Source organism: Lepisosteus oculatus, chromosome 14 (genome assembly GCF_040954835.1).
Source record: "Lepisosteus oculatus isolate fLepOcu1 chromosome 14, fLepOcu1.hap2, whole genome shotgun sequence".
Lineage (NCBI taxonomy): Eukaryota > Metazoa > Chordata > Actinopteri > Semionotiformes > Lepisosteidae > Lepisosteus > Lepisosteus oculatus.
This window is the reverse complement of record NC_090709.1, coordinates 11,663,405-11,686,279: the sequence shown is the minus strand read 5'-3', so window position 1 is coordinate 11,686,279 and position 22,875 is coordinate 11,663,405. Positions and strand designations below refer to the sequence as shown.

Below are 22,875 nucleotides of genomic sequence, written 5' to 3'. Positions count from 1 at the left end.
AATCGCAAACCAATTTTAAAAACTCACCACAACACGGACTTACACTGGGAAAAGGTGACTGTACTTTCTGCTTATTGCTACGGCCTTCCCCCCGATTATGAAAATGTCTCACAGTTCTGACACCGATGTGTGAAAGACAATGTAACAGACTATCAAAATCCTGAAGTACAAGAAATTTTAATGCACCAGTTTTTTAAATATGACCCTCTAATCCTGGGATGTCAGGATACATTTCGAAAAAGTATGGCACGAATTGCACGAATTGCAATTGCACGAATTGTTGAGAATATCACTGACCTTGCCGATATTTGCAGGGGATACGAATGTTTTGCACATGTTGAACTACAACACGTAAAAATTGAGCTTCTTAGTCAATATCACCGGGAATGTCCAATAATGACGAACATCAGTAGCTTCAAGGAAACTTAGACTCGCACATGGAGTTTTATCTTCGAATGGAGGGTGGGAGAATTCATTTATACTCTCGTTGCTCATTAGCTAAACTATTTTAAAAATATGACACAGATTTGTTTGAGAAACTTGTAATCGCCTTAAAGAGAGTCTTCTTGAAGATGTGCACCAGCTAGCTCTCCACTGTCAATTGACAGGACTTTAGAAGAAACTGTTCTCATACAACCAACATACAAATTACACATCTTAAGGAACAAATCCGTGTACTAAATAACATAAAACTGTCGCTGCAAATTATCACCAAGCTGTTTTATGTGTCTGACCACCTCTTTCCTACTTTGCAGCGAGCACAAATCTTTTTGTTTCTTCATCGCTATTTTACTGTCTCTTTCCCCCATGTGGAGATGGATCCACAGCCGAAACTTTAGGTCAATTCCTGTTACTCTGTCTGATTGAAAGAGCTGTATTAAAGGCACTCCCATCTCTGCAGGAAAGTTATTGCTGCTCTCAACACAATATACTGCAGCCAAATATAGCGATACTGTCACTGCCTGTGGGCCACGTGTTCCTACTGTCAGTCTATTATGTCATGTTCATCCACACCCAGAAACATTACTGCTGGAGCATAAGAGTTATATAGGCGCAGTCCATAGAGCAAGAATCTCTTAATCTCAGAACTGTGGGTTCAGCCCCCACATTGGGTCCCTCTGTGTCAATTTGATCCCCCAATCCTTCTAGCATGACCTGATGGCGTAACAGTGATACCCAGTACCCAGCGAAATTCAGGTTTCTTTCCACATCGGCCGAACAAGAGTTTGTCTAAATCGAGGGAGATCTGCTCACAAGCAAGTATTAAACACTTCAGCATTTACTGTTCGAATACCACACTTTGTCAAAACACTGCCGCTTCTTAAGCTAATAAGTAACGGTTTTTGAGCACGCATTGTATTGTTAATGCTTATATTAAAAAAGCATAAATTCACATAATGGAATTTTGACGGAACAAAGTAGTCCAGCCCCTTTACAACATTACATACCCACTGATTAAAGCTTAAAACTACAGCAGCAGGAGTAACAATAATGGCAACAACATGTTTGGAGTTCGGCATTTCATTTATTCTGCGGAAACATCGTATTGGAATGAACTGCCCGAGATAAAAGAGTAATTGCTGCTTCAGATCGTTTTTACAGAGCATTGCGTTGTTCTGTTCATGCTGACTACACGCTTTAAATTTGTCATTTACTGCAAGCGTTGCTTTTCCGGGTTTTTCTGAAATTCCTCGCATTTGAGCCAGCACTAAAATATTTCATTCCCGTCGCTGAATACATCGTGGAAACGGTATTTGCAACCGAATGCTGTCACACATGAAACCTTTTTGTTATTCGGTTCTGAAGTTTGAAAATGAAAATAAAACGGGGGTCACCTCATAGGCTTGAAAGAAGTCCAAGCAGCATAAAAACCCGCGAATTCTCACAAAGGCTGCACCTTTCTTCTGCTGCTTTTATAAATCAGCCTAAAACATTTGAATGCATACCTTACTGCTGCTAACCACATTCACGTGTTTACAAAGCTTTTTTCTGTCCGTTATGTTTTTGCTAAATAGTTTCTCCGTTTCCCTCGTCCTGTGATTGTCAGCGAGCACAACAAGACTGAAACAGTGTAAAGGCAGGTAAAAAAGACAGGGTAAAACGCCTGACTGTCGGGAGTGGGATTTGAACCCGTGCCTCTATTTGGAGAGCGAAACACAAAGCTTAAAAGACACGAATCTGAATTTGCTGTTTTTAACCGCTCGCCTATCCTGAAAAAATGTGTGCTGCTTGCACTAGTTGCATGCGATTTTCCGTAACTTTAGGACGATTGAAACGGCTGGACGAACACAATTTGTGGCGTTTAGCATGATAGGACTTTCGGAGACACAGGCCACACACTCACAGCCCACTCAGTATTGATGGAACGGAAGTGGAAACAGTCACCAGCTTTAGGTTTTTGGGAATTCACATCTCTAAAGATCTAACCTGGACTGTGAACACTGACTCTATCATGAAGAAGGCTCAGCAGCGCCTTTATTTCTTGAGGTGCCTCAAGCGATGGGGGATGCCAATACATGTGTTGGTGAACTTCTACCGCTGCACTATCGAGAGCGTCCTCACCAACGGGATCACCGTGTGGTATGGCAACACCTCTTCGCGAGAAAGAAAGGCACTGCAGAGAATGGTCAATATGGCCCAGAAGATTAAACACCGAGATTAAACAGCTCTATGAGGACCGCTGCCGTGGTAGAATTCTGGCCATCACAGAGGACAGTCACCACCCAGGGCATGAGCTCTTCACCCCACTACCCTCAGGCAAGAGATATAAGAGCATACGGACAATTACCACTAGATTCTTCAATAGCTTCTATCCACAAGCAATGAGACTGGCGAACACATTTAGCCATCCCCCTCGGACCACACCTACACCATCACCATCTACCTCATTGTAATTTATTAATTGTACGTCTCCAGTCATTGTTTACACGTCTGTATTGTTTACATTCAAACTGTCTGCATGTTTACTTGCACATTTTCTATTGTTTGTTTGTACATTGTGTTGATGCACTGTTTGCACTTTGTTTTGTTTTTTACACTTGTTTTATAATCGAGAGACTTTCTGTAAGTAAGAATTCCATTGTACCAGTACCGGTTACATATGGCAATAAAGTTCAAGTTCAAGTTCGATATGGAAAATGGTACCGTTGCATTCGAGTCCGGACTACCAGACTCAGAAACTGTTTTTGCCCCGCACTATCAAACTATTAAACTCCCAGCCTCTCTCACTCTCTCCTCACCTCTCACCTATGATCTGAACCTCACGGTGCCTTCTTTCTTACCAAAAACCCAAACACACATTGAAAATCTACCTCTCCCTTACATGTCAAAAGCTCACTCCCCATCATTTCTATCCTTTATTTCATTCTTTTGATGCATGTTTTTGCACATAACCTGTTACCTTTTTGTTGTTTTGCACACTGCCTGTTGTTGTTTTTTGCACATCGGCTGTTGTCTCTTTCTTTTGTTATACAATTGTATTGTTGTTGTGTTTTTTTCTTTGTACTACTTATGTCCGAGAGCTAGCTAAATACCATTTCGTTATTCCATATACCTGCGTATGAGTATAATGACAATAAACTTGAACTTGAACTTTTAACTTGAATTTGAACTTGAACTTGACATAGTCTTGCAGGCAGTATATTATTTTATCGTTTACTCGTATAAAAAAACATGGTCTTCTCGTTCCTAAGTCAGATTTTTAGTGCTTTCGAACATTACTTCCAACCTGGACTGACAGCTCACCAGATCTGTTTGTGATCAGACCATGGAATGGGGGACTGTACCAAGCGTAGGTTCCTTCCCAATGCTGAGGCGATCATTTGGAAGATGGGTGTGAAGAGAGACAAGCTTTGTCGACTAAAAAACAAGGCAGGATAAGCATGAATACTAATCACTGGCGACAGTTATGCTCTCTTACTATTGAGACTCCTACATTTTTTTTGAAGACTTTGAAACTAAAGGTAAGCGGAGACAAATGAAACAGGTACGGGTGGGGATTGAACCCACGATCTTCGGTTTACGAGACCGACGCCTTACCACTTGGCCACCGCGCCTTCAAATCAGCAGGATTACATCGCCTGGAGGCAGCAACAACAATAAAAGGGATACTTAACAAGGAGATGCGCTGTAGCAGTGCGACTCCAACAGATGCTCCTGAAGAGACTGGAGGTTTAAGCCTGTTTTACTCTCAACAGCGGCTCTTCAGCTCTTGTTGTTTGACCTAGTGGTTTTATAACGCGTGGAAACGACCGCAACTTCATTTTCTGAGATGCTTTCTCTCATGTGGTGAAATCTCGACCTCTTTGGCATCTCTGGCTATAGTTTTTCCTGTAGAGCACCTCTGCTTATAGTGCCCTTGAAGTCATTTTATTTTTACAGGAAGACGCATTCCCTAACGATCTCTCCTGTTTTAGAAATGCTTCATAAGGCATGTTTGATTCAATGGACAAACAGTATACTAATTGTACAATGCAGATCTATGCGGCATTTGTACTGGATTTGACTGGGATTCTGAAATACTTCTTGAAAAGGTATTCAGATTTTCTTGAACCTATAATAAAAACACAGACCCGAAACTCCCTAGCTTCCAATCTCTTGCTGTCCTTAAACTCGGACGTGATGTTCTGCAGACGTGCAGCGTCCCTTTACTCGCGTTGTTTTCAAAACGACCTCCGTTGTCGGGCGCAGTTAAAGTGGAACTGGCCTGACCGCACAGGAAAGTACAGAATGATAAAATGTTTCTACGGCTCAAAATGTCCCTTTAGACCCTCGTCATGTCTCTGTGAGGAATGGGTAGGTAGAGAGGTTTAACAGATGCTCACGATGTTTCACACGGGGTGTTACCTGTTGTAGTGTTTCAAAAGATGTGTTAGCGGACCACAGATTATCTTGAAAAGATTTGGGTTTGCACTGGCTGGGATTCAAACCTGACTCAATTATTTGGAAGGCGCCTGTACCACCAACGCACTTCCGAGAAGCACCTACAAATTATCACAATCCTCTCTCTCACCTACAAAGTTATGGAGACACAGACGTCCAATGAAAGCTCAAGGCTCAAATCCTTTGTTGTGATATCATTTTAATTAATATTAGCTTTGATAAGGTGTCATTTTTGCCACTTAAAGGTAAAGTCTGCTCCTTTTCTCCTGGTATGGAAAGAACGTGTTCCATCTTTGTTTAAAAACACCACTAAAAGTAAATTATTCAGCTCTACCGCCTGTGAGCATTGACAAGACATCTCAAAAGGACATATTAAATAAGAACACAATCCTTCCTGTTACCATTCCTGTGGTTGGGGCGTTGTTTCACCCTTTTGCGTTAAATCATCAGTACTGCTGTTTTTCTATGGATAGTTTAATCAAGAGCACTTAAAAGATGCAAAAAGCTTTCAAATAAAATAGAATTGAAAGACAGTCGAGTAAGGAGGTAGAAAAAAAGCACTCCCCCGTCTGGGAATCAACCACCGTCGCCCATGTAACTGGATACAAAAATAACAGATTAATTTGTGCCCAGTCTCTTGAAGCTTCGATGCGATTATTTTTCCTTCCTTATTTCTTCATTCCTATGAATTTACTCTGTAGTAGAAGAAACGCGAAAGTGGGAAACTGCAGGCATTCTTCGTGAGTGGTGTGATCAGTGAGCATTTGCACATCTCTAAGTCTGTTCCATAAACTTTGTCATCGGGGATGTAGCTCAGTGGTAGAGCGCATGCTTTGCATGTATGAGGTTTCGGGTTCAATCCCTGGTATCTCCAGGTGCTTTTATATTAGAGTACTCGCATCGCAATCTTCTGTTGAGTGAGAACTCTTTGCTCGTGTTCAGAGAGAGCCAGGTTTACACAATTAAATGCAGTTTACACAATTAAACTTGACGTGCTGCAGGGTTGCGCTGCTATTTTAAATGTACCTCTTTAAGTTCTGTTAAATCCTAAATTATTTGAACTAATAATTTAGTTCAAAGTCAGGAAATCCAGAGATTGCTTCACACTTGTCGTGGCTGTTGCAGAAAACACCTGTTGAATCTCACCCGGGATTTCTTGATTGATCATTCAGCGAGCGAATCCTCCTTCTGAACTCAGCACTAAACTGAAAGCTTCACGAACTCCTCACTCCGTGTCCTGTACTGCTCTCGCGTAGATGTGAAGCACAGCCGTAAACACACCTTGAACTTTTTCCGTTTGTTAAGGAAAATGCAAAAGAGCATGACAAGTATTGATCGTATAAAATATCCATGGCACAACTCGAGAAAGTACTGAAGGACTACACATCGACTTTTGATGATTACAAGAGATTCAAGAAACACAACCGTCCGCACCTGGGTTTGGATCCTGAACGCTAGAGTTAAAAGAACATAAGCGACGTTTATGACCTATAAACTCTCTAAATTGTCTTATAGTTTATGAAATAAAACAATTTCTTAATAATTACTTACTGATGATAGACGATTTATTGAATTTTAACAAAATCACAATTACAGACTTTTTCGGTTAAACTGTTATTCACATACTCTAACGTAAATAAACGTTAGTGTCTTCCGGTGTGTGAGCCAATTTCTCCCAAAAATATTCGTTAGTCTGTCGGGAGGCTGTGCAGGGTGTGAAGAAATAGAATTTCTAAAAGACAGGCTCCCTAAGCTTAACATCAAGGCAGAAAAAATGCTGTTTTCTCTACAGAAATGCTCTTTACATTTCAGCACTGTTGCAACTCCCTTTATAAAGGGTGTGCACACGTATACAACCACGGCATTGAAATCACGTCCGAGTTTACAGTGACAGCAGAGGTTGGAAGCGAAGTAGTTTTTTATTACTCGCTCGCTGAACAATCTCTCAAGAAACCTCGGTTGAGATTTAACGGGTGTCTAATAATCACGTTCAAAAAGGTGACGATGTTTTTTTTAACTAGGTAGCCTTAATGGCATCGCGGTGTGAGTAGATCTTAAAGCAGCTGCAGACAGAGTACCCGTAATGGCAACACGTTTCTGCTTTGAGTTCGGCTTTTCTTATTTCTTCTGCAGAACCAGTGGTATCGGAATATACTGATCCGCATAAGAAGCGCTTTCGGGTTCTGATCATTTTTATTGAGCGCTGCTCTAAACTTTACATTTGCTCGGGCTAGTTTTCCCCATGAAAAAAAGACATATCCCTAATTACATGATTTCACTTTTTTTCTTATCAACGAGTAGAAAGAAATAAAATATATACTTCATTATAAGTACCACAGGCAAGATGGCGTTGCGTTCAGGTCGCAGTTACCCCTGGAGACGCTTGTTAAAATCTCACTTCTAATAAAGAGGTCTTTCTCGTTAGAGTAGAAACGATAGAAGCCTTAAGCGGGGGAAAAAATCACAACATCTCGCATTTCACGTGTTTAATGTTAACTGTCTCAGTGGTTGCTTTGGTGATTGATGGCTCTTCTCCCTCGCAGGGTGACGGCAAACGTCTTCAGGGAGGGAGTCTCCCACGCACGGCTTGTCTTTATCAAGAGCTGAGACAACAGAAACAGACTTCCAACTGACATTAATTACTTCTTGAGCGTTTATGACCGTCTTTAAAAGCTGAGAGCAGGTGAAAAAGTCTTTGGAAATGAGGAAATGACTGCCGACAGTAAACAGAGCTGACGCTCAGCTGCAGACAAGCGCTCCTCGTTAGTACAGTATAGTGCTGAGTACCCCCGCTTGTTGCGCGGGAGACTGGGGTACGTTTCTGTGACAGGGCGCTGGTTTAATTTTTTAACAACCTGACTTCACTTAAAAAGTGTGTACTGTGTACTACGTTTCGGACTAGTTAGTGCGGTAGAATATGGAGATCATCTCCAGCTTTGAGCTCAACTGCAACAAGAAGTCATGCTAAATGTAGTTTAGTGAGTAGACATCGCGAGACAACAGAACGAGAGTAGAAAGCAGGAATATAAGGTGTAAGGGCATGATCTGTGTAGTTAAAATAGTTAAAATAATATTAAAACGTCTCTTTATTAAGATACACAACATTTATGGCGACGAGAGATGAGTGCTTGACGGACTCAAAGCGAGCAGAACACTGCAGATTTTAGTTCTCTTGCTGGTAGAAACGAACTTTTGAATTTTCTGACTGTTCGTTTAGCTTGCCCATTGGAAGATATGGCAGCCGCGCCGAGAAGCTTTGCTTATGCCCGGCTTTTTTCACCGCTTCTACTGAACCTCGTAGCTCCGGATTTGTATACGGAATACAAGATATGGATGGAGTCGTACAGATTTTTTTTAAATAGTCGGTGGATCTACAGAAGCTCAGGATGCCGTGAGACGTGCTACATTACTGCACTGTATCGGGGCTCCCGTGTAGCGGATTTTCGCCAATCTCCCTGGAGAAAAAGGTACATATGAACAGACTGTAGCTGCCTTAGACGCTTACTTTACACCGCGGAGAAATGTGGTTTTGGAACGGCATAAATTTTGGCAGAGAACTTAGTCTCAGGACGAATCTGTTGATGCTTTTGTGACTGCACTAAGAGAATTGGCTAAATCTTGTGACTTTGGAGTATTGGAAACTGACATGTTAAGAGATCAACTTGTGGAAAAATGTGCACATAAGAGACTATAAATTGCTGCAGGAGGAAGGGCTGACTTTAAAAAGAGCTCTTACAGTCGCTAGAATTCATGAAGCAGCTCAAGCAGAATCAAGAATGCTTTCTGACCACAGTGACAAAGTGACACTGAACGGGGCGCTCGCTCAAACTTTACAAACAAAAGCCGAGCAGCAGGACACAGTCATGCTAGAGAAATAGAAGAACAGGGGACGGCTGACATTACATGTTACAGGTGCGGACTAACAACGCACAAAGCAGATGAATGCGGAGCGTGAACAGCAAAATGTCTACACTGCAAGAAAACAGGACATTGTGCACATGTCTGCAGAACATCACGTCCGAGTTTAAGGACAAGTATACCTTTTATTGTTGTTGCTGCATCCAGGCGATGTAAACCAGATTCAGAAAAAAATAATTTGAACAACCTTATTCCCATGCTTTCTCACAGGCGCGTTGGCCAAGTGGTAAGGCGTTGGACTCGTAAACTGAAGAGTGTGGGTTCAGGCCCCACCTGTGCCTGTTTCATTTGTCACCGCTTTCCTTTAGTTTCAAAGTCTTAAAAAAACTTGCAATGTAGGGATCTCAATAGTAAGAGAGCATAACTGTCGCCAGTGATTAGTATTCGTGCATATCCTGCCTTGTTTTTTAGTCGACAAAGCTTATCTCTCTTCACACCCATCTTCTGAATGATCGCCTCAGCATTAGGAAGGAACGTGCGCTTGGTACAGCCCCAGACTCCATGGTCTGATCACAAACAGATCTGGTGAGCTGTCAGTCCAGGTTGGAAGTAACGTTCGAAAGCACTAAAAATCTGACTTAGGAACGAGAAGACCATGTTTTTTTATACGAGTAAACGATAAAATAATATACTGCCTGCAAGACTATGTCAAGTTCAAGTTCAAATTCAAGTTAAAAGTTCAAGTTTATTGTCATTATACTCATACGCAGGTATATGGAATAACGAAATGGTATTTAGCTAGCTCTCGGACATAAGTAGTACAAAGAAAAAAACACAACAACAATACAATTGTATAACAAAAGAAAGAGACAACAGCCGATGTGCAAAAAACAACAACAGGCAGTGTGCAAAACAACAAAAAGGTAACAGGTTATGTGCAAAAACATGCATCAAAAGAATGAAATAAAGGGATAGAAATGATGGGGAGTGAGCTTTTGACATGTATGGTAGAGGTAGATTTTCAATGTGTGTTTGGGTTTTTGGTAAGAAAGAAGGCACTGTGAGTTTCAGATCGTAGGTGAGAGGTGAGGAGAGAGTGAGAGAGGCTGGGAGTTTAATAGTTTGATAGTGCGGGGGTAAAAACTGTTTCTGAGTCTGGTAGTCCGGACCCGATTGCTCCGGTACCGTTTTCCATGTCATGCTAAACGCCATAAATTGTGTTCGTCCAGTCATATCAATCGTTCTAAAGTTACGGAAAATCGGATGCGACTGGTACAATCAGCACACATTTTTCAGGATAGCCAAGCAGTTTAAAACAGCAAATTCACAGCTTCATGTCTTTTAAGCTTTGTGTTTCGCTCTCCAAATAGAGGCACGGGTTCAAATCCCACTCCCAACAGTCAGGCGTTTTACCCTGACTTTTTTATCTGTCTTTACACTGTTTCAGTGTTGTTGTGCTCGCTCACAATCACAGTACGAGGAAAATGGAGAAACTGCTTAGCAAAAACATAACAAACAGAAAAAAGCTTCGTAAACACGTGAATGTGATTAGCAGCAGTAAGGTATGCATTCAAATGTTTAAGGCTGGTTTAAAAAAGCAACAGAAGAAAGGTGCAGCACAATGCAACACAATTTGTGAGAATTCGCGGGTTTTTATGCTGCTTGGACTTCTTTCAAGCCTATGAGGTGACCCCCGTTTTATTTTCATTTTCAAACTTCAGAACCGAAAAACAAAAAGGTTTCATGTGTGACAGCATTCCGTTGCAAATACCGTTTCCACGATGTATTCAGCGACGGGAATGAAATATTTTAGTGATGGCTCTGCTTTAAAAAAAAACACTATTGTTCCAACCCCCAAAAAGACAAAAGTGGCATGCCTGAATAATTACCGCCCAGTAGCATTAACATCTGTGGTGATAAAATGCCTGGAGAAGCTGGTGTTGTCACACATCAACTCCTCCATCACAGAGTCCCTGGACCCCCTGCAGTTCGCCTACCAGAGCAACAGATCAGTGGATGATGCTGTCTCCCTGGCTCTGCATACAGCCTTGGAACACCTGGACACTAAGAACTCGTATGTGAGAATGCTGTTTTTGGACTACAGTGCAGCATTCAATTCCATCATACCCAGTCAACTGGTGACAAAGCTCAGGGGATTAGGTCTGTGCAACTCTGTCTGCAACTGGCTGCTGGACTTTTTTATCGAGAGACCACAGGTGGTGCGGATAGGCAATAAAACATCAACACCACTCACCCTGAGCACTGGAACCCCACAAGGCTGCTGTCTGAGTCCAAGGTTGTACTCCCTATTTACTCACGACTGCACAGCAAGACACAGCAACAACCACATCATTAAGTTTGCCGATGACACCACTATAATAGGACTGATCAGTGATGATGACGAGTCCACTTACAGGGATGAAGTTGTACAGCTGCTTCGGTGGTGTCATAGCAATAACCTGGACTTGAACATAAAGAAAACGAAAGAGCTAATAGTGGACTTTCGGAGACACAGGCCACACACTCACAGCCCACTCAGTATTGATGGAACGGAAGTGGAAACAGTCACCAGCTTTAGGTTTTTGGGAATTCACATCTCTAAAGATCTAACCTGGACTGTGAACACTGACTCTATCATGAAGAAGGCTCAGCAGCTCCTTTATTTCTTGAGGTGCCTCAAGCGATGGGGGATGCCAATACATGTGTTGGTGAACTTCTACCGCTGCACTATCGAGAGCGTCCTCACCAACGGGATCACCGTGTGGTATGGCAACACCTCTTCGCGAGAAAGAAAGGCACTGCAGAGAATGGTAAATATGGCCCAGAAGATCATCGGCTGCGGTCTCACCAAGATTAAACAGCTCTATGAGGACCGCTGCCGTGGTAGAATTCTGGCCATCACAGAGGACAGTCACCACCCCGGGCATGAGCTCTTCACCCCACTGCCCTCAGGCAAGAGATATAAGAGCATACGGACACTTACCACTAGATTCTTAAATAGCTTTTATCCACAAGCAGTGAGACTGGCGAACACATTTAGCCATCCCCCTCGGACTACACCTACACCATCACCATCTACCTCATTTTAATTTATTTATTGTACGTCTCCAGTCATTGTTTACACGTCTGTATTGTTTATATTCAAACTGTCTGCATGTTTACTTGCACATTGTCTATTGTTTGTTTGTACATTGTGTTGATGCACTGTTTGCACTTTGTTTTGTTTTTTTACACTTGTTTTACAATCGAGAGACTTTCTGTAAGTAAGAATTCCATTGTACCAGCACCGGTTACATATGGCAATAAAGTTCAAGTCAAGTCAAATGCGAGAAATTTCAGAAAAATCTGGAAAAGCAACGCTTGCAGTAAATTACAAATTTAAAGCGTGTAGTCAGCATGAACAGAACAATGCAATGCTCTGGAAAATATGATCTGAAGCTGCAATTACTCTTTTATCTCGGGCAGTTCATTCCGATACGATGTTTCCGCAGAATAAATGAAATGCCGAACTCCAAACATGTTCTTGCCATTATTATTACTCCTGCTACTGTAGTTTTAAGCTTTAATCAGTGGGTATGTAATGTTGTAAAGGGGCTGGACTACTTTGTTCCGTCAAAATTCCATTATGTGAATTTATGCTTTTTTAATATAAGCATTAACAATACAATGCATGCTCAAAAAACGTTACTTATTAGCTTAAGAAGCGGCAGTGTTTTGACAAAGTGCGGTATTCAAACAGTAAATGCTGAAGTGTTTAATACTTGATTGAGAGCAGATCTCCCTCGATTTAGACAAACTTTTGTTCGGCCGATGATTTCAGATCAAAATCTGAATCAAGTGGAAAGAAAGCTGAATTACGCTGGGTACTGGGTATCACTGTTACACCATCAGGTCATGCTAGGAGGATTTGGGGGATCAAACTGACACAGAGGGACCCAATGTGGGGACTGAACCCACAGTTCTGAGATTAAGAGATTCATGCTCTATCAACTGCACCTATAACTCTTGTGCTACAGCAGTAATGTTTCTGGGTGTGGATGAACATGACATAATAGGCTGACAGCAGGAACACGTGGCCCACAGGCAGTGACAGTATCGCTATCACATTTGGCTGCAGTATATTGTGTTGAGAGCAGCAATAACTTTCCTGCAGAGATGGGAGTGCCTTTCATACAGCTCTTTCAATCGGACAGAGTAACAGGAACCGACCTAAAGTTTCGGCTGTGGATCCATCTCCGCATGGGGGAAAGAGACAGTAAAATAGCAATGAAGAAACAGAAAGAATTGTGCTCGCTGCAAAGTAGGAAAGAGGTGGTCTGATACAGAAAACAGCTTGGTGATAATTTGCAGCGACAGTTTTATGTTATTTAGTACACGGATTTCTCTTCATGTTCCTTAAGATGTGTAATTTGTATGTTGGTTGTATGAGAACAGTTTCTTCTCAAGTCCCGTCAATTGACAGTGGAGAGCTAGCTGGTGCACATCTTCAAGAAGACTCTCTTTAAGGCAATTACAAGTTTCTCAAACAAATCTGTGTCATATTTTTAAAATAATTTAGCTAATGAGCAACGAGAGTATAAATTAATTCTCCCAATCTCCATACAAAGATAAAACTCCATGTGTGAGTCTAAGTTTCTTTGAGGCTACTGATGTACGTCATTATTGGACATTCCCAGTGATATTGACTAAGGAGCTCAATTTTTACATGTTGTAGTTCAACATGTGCAAAACATTCGTATCCCCTGCAAATACGAATTGACATTGCAATTCGTGCCATACTTTTTCCCGATGTATTCTGACATGCCAAGATCAGAGGGTCATATTTAAAAAACTGGTGCATTAAAATTGTTTGTACGTCAGGATTTTGATAGTCTGTTACATTGTCTTTCACACATCAGTGTCAGAACTGTGAGACATTTTCATAATCGGGGGGGAGGCCGTAGAAATAAGCAGAAAGTGCAATCACTTTTTCCCAGTGTAAGTCCGTGTTATGGTGAGTTTTTAAAATTGGTTTGCGATTTTCTGAAATATATTCCATACAAAAATATAGTTTGGACAGTCGCTATTTGGATATTCCCTTTCAGTGAAGATGTCTACAGTTTTCCAGCCGGATTAGTACTGATCGAAGAGAGCCATCTACAGGCGAAAGGCGACATAACATCACAGCAGCAGCATTTAAGGTGGAACGAAAAACACGCATAAGAAGCTGGCGAATAAGAAGCCAACTTCAGCCTCGTAGCAGACTCTGGGAGGCACGCTCAAAATAATCATCTTTCCCAGTACTTCAGAGTCTTATTTAGATCGCTTCACTGCAATTTTATTTGATTGATTGGAGATGTGAAGCCATCGAGCCTGAACTGCGCTTCACATTGAAATTGAAGCCATTTCTCATGTTCTCTCAGTGTCGAGGAAGCAATTGAGTGTAAAGGAGGCGACTTGAAATTGAAACGTGTAATCACCTTACAGAGGGTCTTCACGACGGGGTGCGTCAGCTAGTTCTCCATTATTGTCAATTTACTGGACTTCTGAAGAAACCTATCTACAACGAAAATACAAACTGCATAGTTCAAGGCACATGAAGAGAAATCAGTGTGCCGATTGACTCAAAAATGTCGCTACAAACAATCTACCAGGCTGATTTACTTGTCCGACCACCTCCCTCCGTCCCCCTTTGCTGTTAGCACAATTCTTTCAGTTTCTTTTCTTGTATTCTCCTTGCTATTTCAGTGTTCCCCATGTATAGATGGATCCACAACCGAAACCGTTTTCACCCTGTGTTTCTGCAGCGTCAGTCTGTATGAGGAACATCCCCTGCACAGCTCCAGTGGCGCAATCGGTCAGCGCGCGGTACTTATACAGCAGTGCACAGCGAAGTTATGCCGAGGTTGTGAGTTCAAGCCTCACCTGGAGCAGCGTCTTTAGCTACTGAAAGCAACTGTCAAGTTTAGATATTATTAGGTATCTGATGGAGATAAATTAACATCAAACGAAGAAGTAAAGGTTTACTTCGAGTCACAATCAAATAAGGCTCCACAGCTGAAACATTGTGTTTCCTTCTCTTTTCAGCATGGAATAAACCTTGACTTTTTCCTTTGAAGCCCATGCATTCTGACGCAGCTCCCTACTTAAATTACCATCAGCTGTGTACCTCCAGCTGACCTGTACACAAATATATGAGAGAGGTCTACTGAGACGAGAGGAGCACTGAAGACTTGAAAAAGCTCTCGAATTAGACTCTGTGTTTTTGTTGTTCCCCAGATTTGTTTTTAATGTTCTTTTTCTTTTGAAGTTGTTGCATTTGTTTTTTTTTTGTAGTTGTTAGACTACTACAGGGATTTACCTAGGTTCCTGGAAGACTTCATGTTTTGTGTTTGTTGTGTTTTCGGGTTAAAATTGTTTTTTTTCTATTTATAGGACCCCACGCATTACTATGGGAGTAGATAACTTTAGTTCTTACATTGTACCTGAAATTACCACATAAACTACTACTCTGTTTCCCTTTTTTTAAAAGGCACAAGTGAAGTTTGTTTTTCCTTGCTGCTGATTGGTAGCTACAATGGGTCAATTGCAATAAACCCTTATACAATAAACTCCACTGAAATTTGTCAGCAGCTCTGTACTAAACCTGTTCTCAATTGCAACAAACCTAAAATAACAGCTGCTGCCCGTTAGATGTTACTGCATTAGGAGTCTAGCTTAAACCACCTCTTCATAGGTTTTAAGCTACTCAGTAGCGGACTAAGCAGAACAATCGATCACATTAGAACTGTCTTGAATGTAATGGAAATAATGTACTCATTAAGTAACAAGCTTATGCACCACTTGCTTGAAAATTATTATTATATTTAACTAAAATTGCTTTCCAGACACCACAAATATTCACAATGAATGTTATCATTACACGTATTTACTAATAAATGTGTTATTTATTAATAATTATGTATATGTTCCATGTATATTTTTATTAGTAGCTGTATTACAAGTAATGCATATACAGTCTTTATTATAGTTAGTTTTCAGTTATCCTGGGGAGGGAAGAGAATGGAAATTAAGGAAATAAAAATTTAAAGGGCTTTTAAGTCTTCAATGTGTTCTGTCATAGCTGTGTGTTGTCACATCTGGGTGTTAGTTTAGTATATTTGTTGTATTATTTATTGTGATTTAACACTACACTTGTGTTTCTCAGGAGAAAGCAGTAAGATTTTGTTTTATTTGAGGGTACAGAAAATTGTATTGTACACCCAAATGTAAGGTTATGTTAAGAAAACATTATTGTTACCTTTTGCAACGTTATTTATTTAAGACGGTTCTTCAGAATAGTGTCCCTTACGTATCTGTGACTGTGGTCCAACAATAACGGTGCTGAAATAGCCGGAATGTGTGGGAAGAAGATGGAGATGGAACAGGAGGCTTATTCAGTCGATAGAAAGGTTGTGTAGGACTGAACACACTACGGTTATGGTACTGGGTTTAAGAACATTACGATCCTACAGTCTCCTGATCCGTAATCAGAGTGGAGACGCTGGTGATAGAAAACAGAGCTTCATACGATGCATGAGATGCTTTACCTCTGAACTAAACTTGGCTCTTTAATCGTGTTAGGAAGAGTGTATAGTCAACAGTGTACATTTTAAAAATCTAAGCAAGATAATGAGACACGAAGTGAATTTGGAACACGAGCCTCTCCTTCATTGTTTAATGAGCTTTTGATGAACATCTAAGTGAAAGACAAATTCACTATTTTCACTTTGTGATTAAAAAACACTTTTATCACACGTTAAGCACTCCTGATGGTGTCGAATAGTTCTCTTTTCTACCCTCATCATTTGAGGATCCCCAGCTAAAATATCTTTTTAAACTACAACAAAATTGCAATATTTTGAATACTATTTAAGTTTACATAGTCACATTCCCAGTGATATTGACTTAGGCGCTCAACTATTAACTTCTTGTAGTTTGACTTTAGCCAAAAGTTTGAAATCTCTGCAACTATCAGGATGCTTAAGGACATCCAAAGAAACCCCATCACATTTAGGGGAGACGGTGTTGAGGTCCGATTAATTTGAAATGCGTCTCTGGGGACTTTTGATTTACCAACGTTATGTTTAACTGAAGGATATGCGGACTGACTGTGCCATAAAAACACACATCACCTTTTTTCTACATTCACAGGTTTTTGGCTAAAGACAAAAAAATCGTTTTTGTTTCCTTGCCAGCTGGCAGTAATTCCTCTGCACTGACAAAACAGATGAGTATTTTATCTTTCGCAATTTGTATGGATTTTTTTAAAAACAAGTTGTTCCAAAAATTAAATGAACACTTCCATTAAATTTAATGTAGAAGGATGTTGCTTTCCATAATGATAAACTGTGTGGCAAGACAGGCACCACTGAGACTCAACCCCAGGATCTCCTGTTTACTAGGCAGGCACTCTAACCAACTAAGCCACAGCATTCTCACATCCTAGTGTTAATTCTGCATCAGCAGGGTCAGCTTGTCAGCACGCCTGTCTCCATTTGGTGGTTTGAGCTGACGTTGCCATGACGTTGCCATTAAAGGCGACCGAGAATACTCCAACCGGCGCGCCGCTATGCCTGCCGTCGGAGAACTAAGCCATGGCACTGGCATCAGATATCCCTTTTACAGCCACTTGGACACATCTCAATTGCTCTGAGACACCTGCATTCAGTGTGCGCTGAGCCTGGTCGCTGAGCAAGTGACGAGAAATGGCTTATGTCCAAGGAGTTCAATATGCTTTTTATGTTCAATGGGGTGTCCACTACAGCTAACACTGAAGCGCAGCACAGGCTCTGTGGTTTGACATCTCACAAGGTAAATGTTGAAATTGTAGGTGGAAGAGGAAAATTACCCTTGAGTATGGGGAAAGAGGCAACTCATGTCCGGAGGGGGCTGAAGTGTGTATGGAGGTGGCCTAGTGGTTAAGGCAATCTCCTCTTAATACATGATACTCTGCACAAGTAGGTTTGAACCCCATTCTCCTCGAGGAAGGGCTTTGACACATTTTGACCTTTTTAAACTTGGTGTGCTTTCGTTTTGTTTCTTCGCTCCTGTCCTACAGCAGTAATATTTCTATAGGTGTATGATCATGGTAGGCTGACAGCAGGAACACGTGGCCCACAAGCAGTGACAATATCAGAGGTGTCTGCATTGTGTTGGTTTGTAAGCAACGATAAAATAACTTGACATGGAAGCAGGTGTGCCTGCATTAATACAGCTCCATCGAGAGGAAAAAGTAACACAAGAACCGACATAAATTCAACAGCACGTTTCTGCAGCTGAAAACAGAACATACTCCACGTGATGATTGAGCTCACAACCTCGGTATAACTCCACTATAAAAGCACCACAACCTGACCAATTGCGCTACTGGAGCAGCACAGCACAGTAGCACATTTTCCTCAGTGCACTCAAACAGTGCTTCTTCCCTAGCCTACCAGCTTCAAGACTTTTTTAAATTGATCAAAGATTCATTGGAAAAGGTTTGTTGATGGGTCAGGTGGGAATCACACCCAGATTCACTGCTTGCAAGGCAGCTATGTTCATCATTATACCCAGGACTGGCGCCAGGGGAATGATCTGTAGGGGGGGGGGGGGGGTCTGAAATCCTGAGGGGGGTAGTGATATTTCGGTTTAAATGGAGCCATTGCAACCATCCAAGTGAATTCTCGCAAGCATGCCACTGATTAGTATTTCATGTTAGAAGATAACGACAAGCAATCTGGTATTTAGTGATGAAGAACAGTTCCACGTTCATCAGAACTCACGTGATTATTTTTGCCTGGAGCATCAACCATATGTGTTCATTTTTGCAACAACATCAACGGTAACGAGGTTCTGAATCATTAAGAAATCATTGTAAAACCAACAGAAAGTAGAAACTTCTATAACTACAGTCCTAGTTATATAACGATTGTAAGTATAAGGATAAACTACTGCAAGGCATTGGTCCACCTGAGCAAATAAGGTCATAATAATGTTGACACCCCAAAACATAGACACTATGTAACGTGCTGTTCCTGGACAGATAGCCCTCCTGCACATTAAACAGTCTGATGTAGTAACTGTGAATTCGGGGTTAGTGTAGTTATCTGACCATTGACAATTTATCCAAAACTGAGGGGGGTGGGACTGTTCAGTTGAGGGGGCGATTTTGGCATGCCAGTAACATTTTGACAAAACGTCCAAGAGTTACGAAAACACTTACTTTGTGTATAAAGTACATTGTGTACACACTGTAAGTTCAGAACGCGAGAAATACTGCTCAATATGGGATCCTGTCCAGGAATATCAGGGCTGTAAGGGGGTCAGATCTATAGATGTAGTAAACACATTAGTGGAGACAGTGTGTCTGCCCTCTGTGTGAGAGCCAGACAGGAAAAATAATCTGTGGTCTGGGAAGAAGAGACCCTCGTTGGAAGAGCGGTGCTTCTCACTGGAGAGAATGAAAAAAAATATTTTTCTCCTTGGGGGAATTAAAAGCACTTATGGGGAGTGGTGTGATGGTAGTGCATCTGATACCACATCAAAAGGTTGTGTGTTCAAATCATGTTGAGATCGGATGATGTATGTTCAGGTTCAGCTGGTGCCGAACCCAGGAATTAGACCATGCCGTTTGGTTTTATCTGTACACCACATAGATAATCTAAATGAAATAACAGAGCAGTACAGGACACGCATTCAGGAAATTACACAGCAAGTCATTTTGAACATGACAAGAGAAAAGGCACACTGCACATCCGTGAAACATCACGTCCGACTTTAGAGACAGTTACATCACAGAATGGAAGTTTCAGGCCCCTTTTTCATTACAGGTTCAAACTAACCTGAAAGTTACAGAGTTTTAGGTCACTTTTGTATTAAAATGTGTCTGAAGCCTATAAATATAATTTGCCCTTTTTTAAATTGTGGATGAAATCCAATCCCATGTACCAAGACCTTACAGTATATTCATGTTAATTAAAATGACTAATGCTATTGGACATTAGCTGGTGCTTTTTGTAACGATTTGCTATTTCATGCTGGAAAGAAGGAAACCTGACCAACGTTTGCTTTCAGGTGCGGTTCATTCACATAATGGACTTCTATTTCTGAGTAGCCTGATTTAAAAACACACGAACCCGGTAGAAGTCGAACCTCCAATCTCATGATGCAAAATCAGACGCGTTATCCATGAAACCACTGGCCAATCATGTAACTGAATTGCACCATGGTGAGTTCAGCACTGCAACTAGTAATTACTAGTAATAGTAATAATCCCATCCTAAATTTCTAAGTGAGAAACGTGTTTTCTACATTTTTATCAGTTTTAAAATATCATCTCTTTAATACAGACAAAGGGTTTGTGTTTCACTTTGAAATTCTGATTGATTTAGAATTCAAAGAAAAAGATGCTTTCTTCAACAACGCAGTGCAATTATGACATCTTTCACTCTACTTCTCTCTTGTAGTAAAGCAGACCTTGCAGTGTGAGCATTTACTCTAGTAAATTAGGTCATGTATCATGTTAAATCACTTCTTCAAAACAAAACATTCCTGGTGCACGTTTTCTCCATGAAAAAAATACATTTTTCCCTTACATGATTTCTCTTTTTTTTTCCATCAGAGTACAGAAAGAAGAAAAAAGGGAAAAGCAGTGTCGCAAAAAAACTCCATCGCCCTTGGGAGATGTCAAGCTCATCGGATATGAAAAGTGCCCAATAAAAGCAATTTCTTTTCATTTATCTTAGCGTCAGGGCTGCTATTGTGTGTAGAGGAGGCAACTTGCTCAGCCAGCAGACTCACCGCTTACTGAATACAGGTATGTTTTGAGTGTCATGCTGATCGTCTTATAAATGCAAAAGAAACTTTTAAAGCTGATAAAGTTTTCCATTGTAATTTGCATGTAGCTACAACGTCCCTGGAAGAGAGATTTTATCAGTTGCACGTAATCAGTATTTTTTACTTTTTGTTTAGTACTGGAAATATATTTTTTTTTAATTTTTCTAAAGAAGATCTCAAGAAGTATTGCCAGGACCTTCCTTAAGCATTCAATAGCGATATTAATGGATCAGAAATGTAAGGTAAATTGGTGATCTGAGCCAAAATAGTCCTTACACGCCTCCTGGAACAGTGTTCATATTCATAGCAAGTTATATTCTTTTTCAACCCCAAACGTTGCTATTGCATTAAGCTTTGTGTGACCATTAGAGGTTTCGGTAGCTTCTGGAGAGCGCACTTTTCCAAACTGAAACCTATAAGAACATTATTCAAGACGCACCATGTCCCAGAATCATTCATCGGGACTAGGATTAATATCAATGGAAAGTACTTCAAAATAAAAGATTTAACTGAAATATTAAAAGAGTAGGAAAGCATTTAAAGTAGAAAAAAATCAGTTCAGATGATATTTAATTTTTTGAGAAATGGGCACATACATCAGCTCAGTGAGCAGTGCGAGGTGCTCTTCTGGAGATGATGTTAAATTAGTTAAAATCATGTGATAGTTAAAAAAGCTTAATACTTAGTTAAACAGCCAGCACAAATGGTTGCGTTTGTGATTATGTCACTTCTCTACTACAGCAGCGTCGGTAAAAGACCCTCTGAAAGCAGTAAGGCTCTGCACAGCTGAATTCGTTGCTATTTGGAGAAATCCACAAACTCGTGTTTTTCATGTGCTTTAAAAGACAGCCATACTCACCGACAAAATAAAGACACTGCTGCTGATTTTTTCCGAAGCACAGTTGACCTTTCTGAGCCAATTGATGAAGCTCACCCAATGAATACTATAGCAGAAGGTGGAGGAAAGTGCAACTTTGTAACTATCACAACCACAGGAACAACTGCAAGAAGTAGAATCAATTTCCCATCGAATGGTGGTGTTGTCTGAGGTACGCGATGTGAGCGTGTGCAGAGAATCCCACAATCTCTTCAAAACTTGGACAAAGTATTTCTGATGGAGCGCTGTGCGCAAAGATTGAATAAGCTTTGCTCCTGCCGATGATTCTGCGTGAAAAAGCACAGCATTCAAGTTTCACAGACAAATGCACCATGCCTACTGTAGCGGCGAGGCTTATTAATAAGAAAGAATTAAGTGTTCTGAGCCTTCCCAAATGAGGCCCCATTTCTGTGTTCATCTCTGTGGTGCAGCCACAGAGAAACTATTCATGCAGGCTGATTTAAGGTTCCTGATAAGGACAGCTCCCAAAGGGGATGCACTTAGCTAAGCCTGGCTATCATGATCAATGGTCATCCATTGGTGCCTATCTGTCTAGGGAGTGCCAGTTGGACATCTGGACTGCATTCCTAAGTGTCAGGAGTAAGTGACTCATATTTCACCTTGATCAACCAATCAGGGGCTGGTAGGGCCGAGTAACCCACGTGGGACTCTGATGCCCATGGAACTTTCAGCCAATCAACGAGCTGAAGTTCCTCCAGGTAAAAACAGGCAACACAGAGAGCCTGAGAGATTCAGTAAGATTCAGGGAGATTCAGTAAGATTCTGGAGAGGATTCTGTGGACTGTTCTAAAGGGAATTCAAAGGAGAATTCCAGGGCAGGACGGCCCAGGAGCAGAAGGCTCCCAAGGGCAGGACATTCTCGCAGCGTGCCTCCTGACCATCCTGAGACTCAGCTCGGACAACCACGGAACGGCCAGTGTGTCCGAGTGCCAGAACTTTCCTTTGTTCTAAGAGTCTAGAGTGGAGGTTGCCAGAGAGTAACCAGCAGCAGGCCTCGTGAACAGGTCGGAACTGTGGACAGCTGAATCACTATTCAGAACTAGCTCTTCATCAGGAACGAACCGGTCCTCTTCCTGACTTTCTGGGACCCACAGTCATCTTTTCTCCTGTGCACAAACTTTGCTAGTTAAAGCCAACAGTGAGCATCAGCAGTGCACCGTCACAAGCCGCACAGCACAGCCTGGCACCGAGCCAGAGAGCGCGGATTGGACAGCAACAGCCTGCAACTGTTTGTTTGTGCCCGCAGGAGATCTGAATCCCCAGAAATTGGATGAGTATTCAACTTCACTGCATTACAGCTCGAGAATTCCATTGTTATCCAAACCAGTTGATATCAATTTAATTCCTAAGAGTTATGTACTTGTTTTGAGTATCTAATGTAGAAGTTGTAACCAAGTTCA

General features: G+C 41.3%; 1 protein-coding gene, 3 non-coding genes and 1 pseudogene across 4 annotated transcripts in view; 3 read left to right on the top strand and 2 right to left on the bottom strand.

Annotated features, from left to right (window-relative positions):
• LOC138242769 (zinc finger protein 271-like) overlaps positions 1-22,875 on the bottom strand; it is a 735,173-nt pseudogene that overhangs the window by 144,485 nt on the left and 567,813 nt on the right.
• The window catches only part of LOC138242767 (zinc finger protein 17-like), a 165,887-nt gene that overhangs the window by 89,872 nt on the left and 53,140 nt on the right, over positions 1-22,875 (top strand). The gene's annotated exons all lie outside the window — the stretch shown is intronic.
• Positions 3,984-4,055, bottom strand: trnat-cgu (transfer RNA threonine (anticodon CGU)). Its single transcript has one exon. It is a non-coding gene; the product is annotated as a tRNA-Thr (tRNA).
• trnaa-ugc (transfer RNA alanine (anticodon UGC)) lies at positions 5,684-5,755 on the top strand. Its single transcript has one exon. It is a non-coding gene; the product is annotated as a tRNA-Ala (tRNA).
• Positions 14,558-14,651, top strand: trnai-uau (transfer RNA isoleucine (anticodon UAU)). The gene is made up of 2 exons: positions 14,558-14,595; positions 14,616-14,651. It is a non-coding gene; the product is annotated as a tRNA-Ile (tRNA).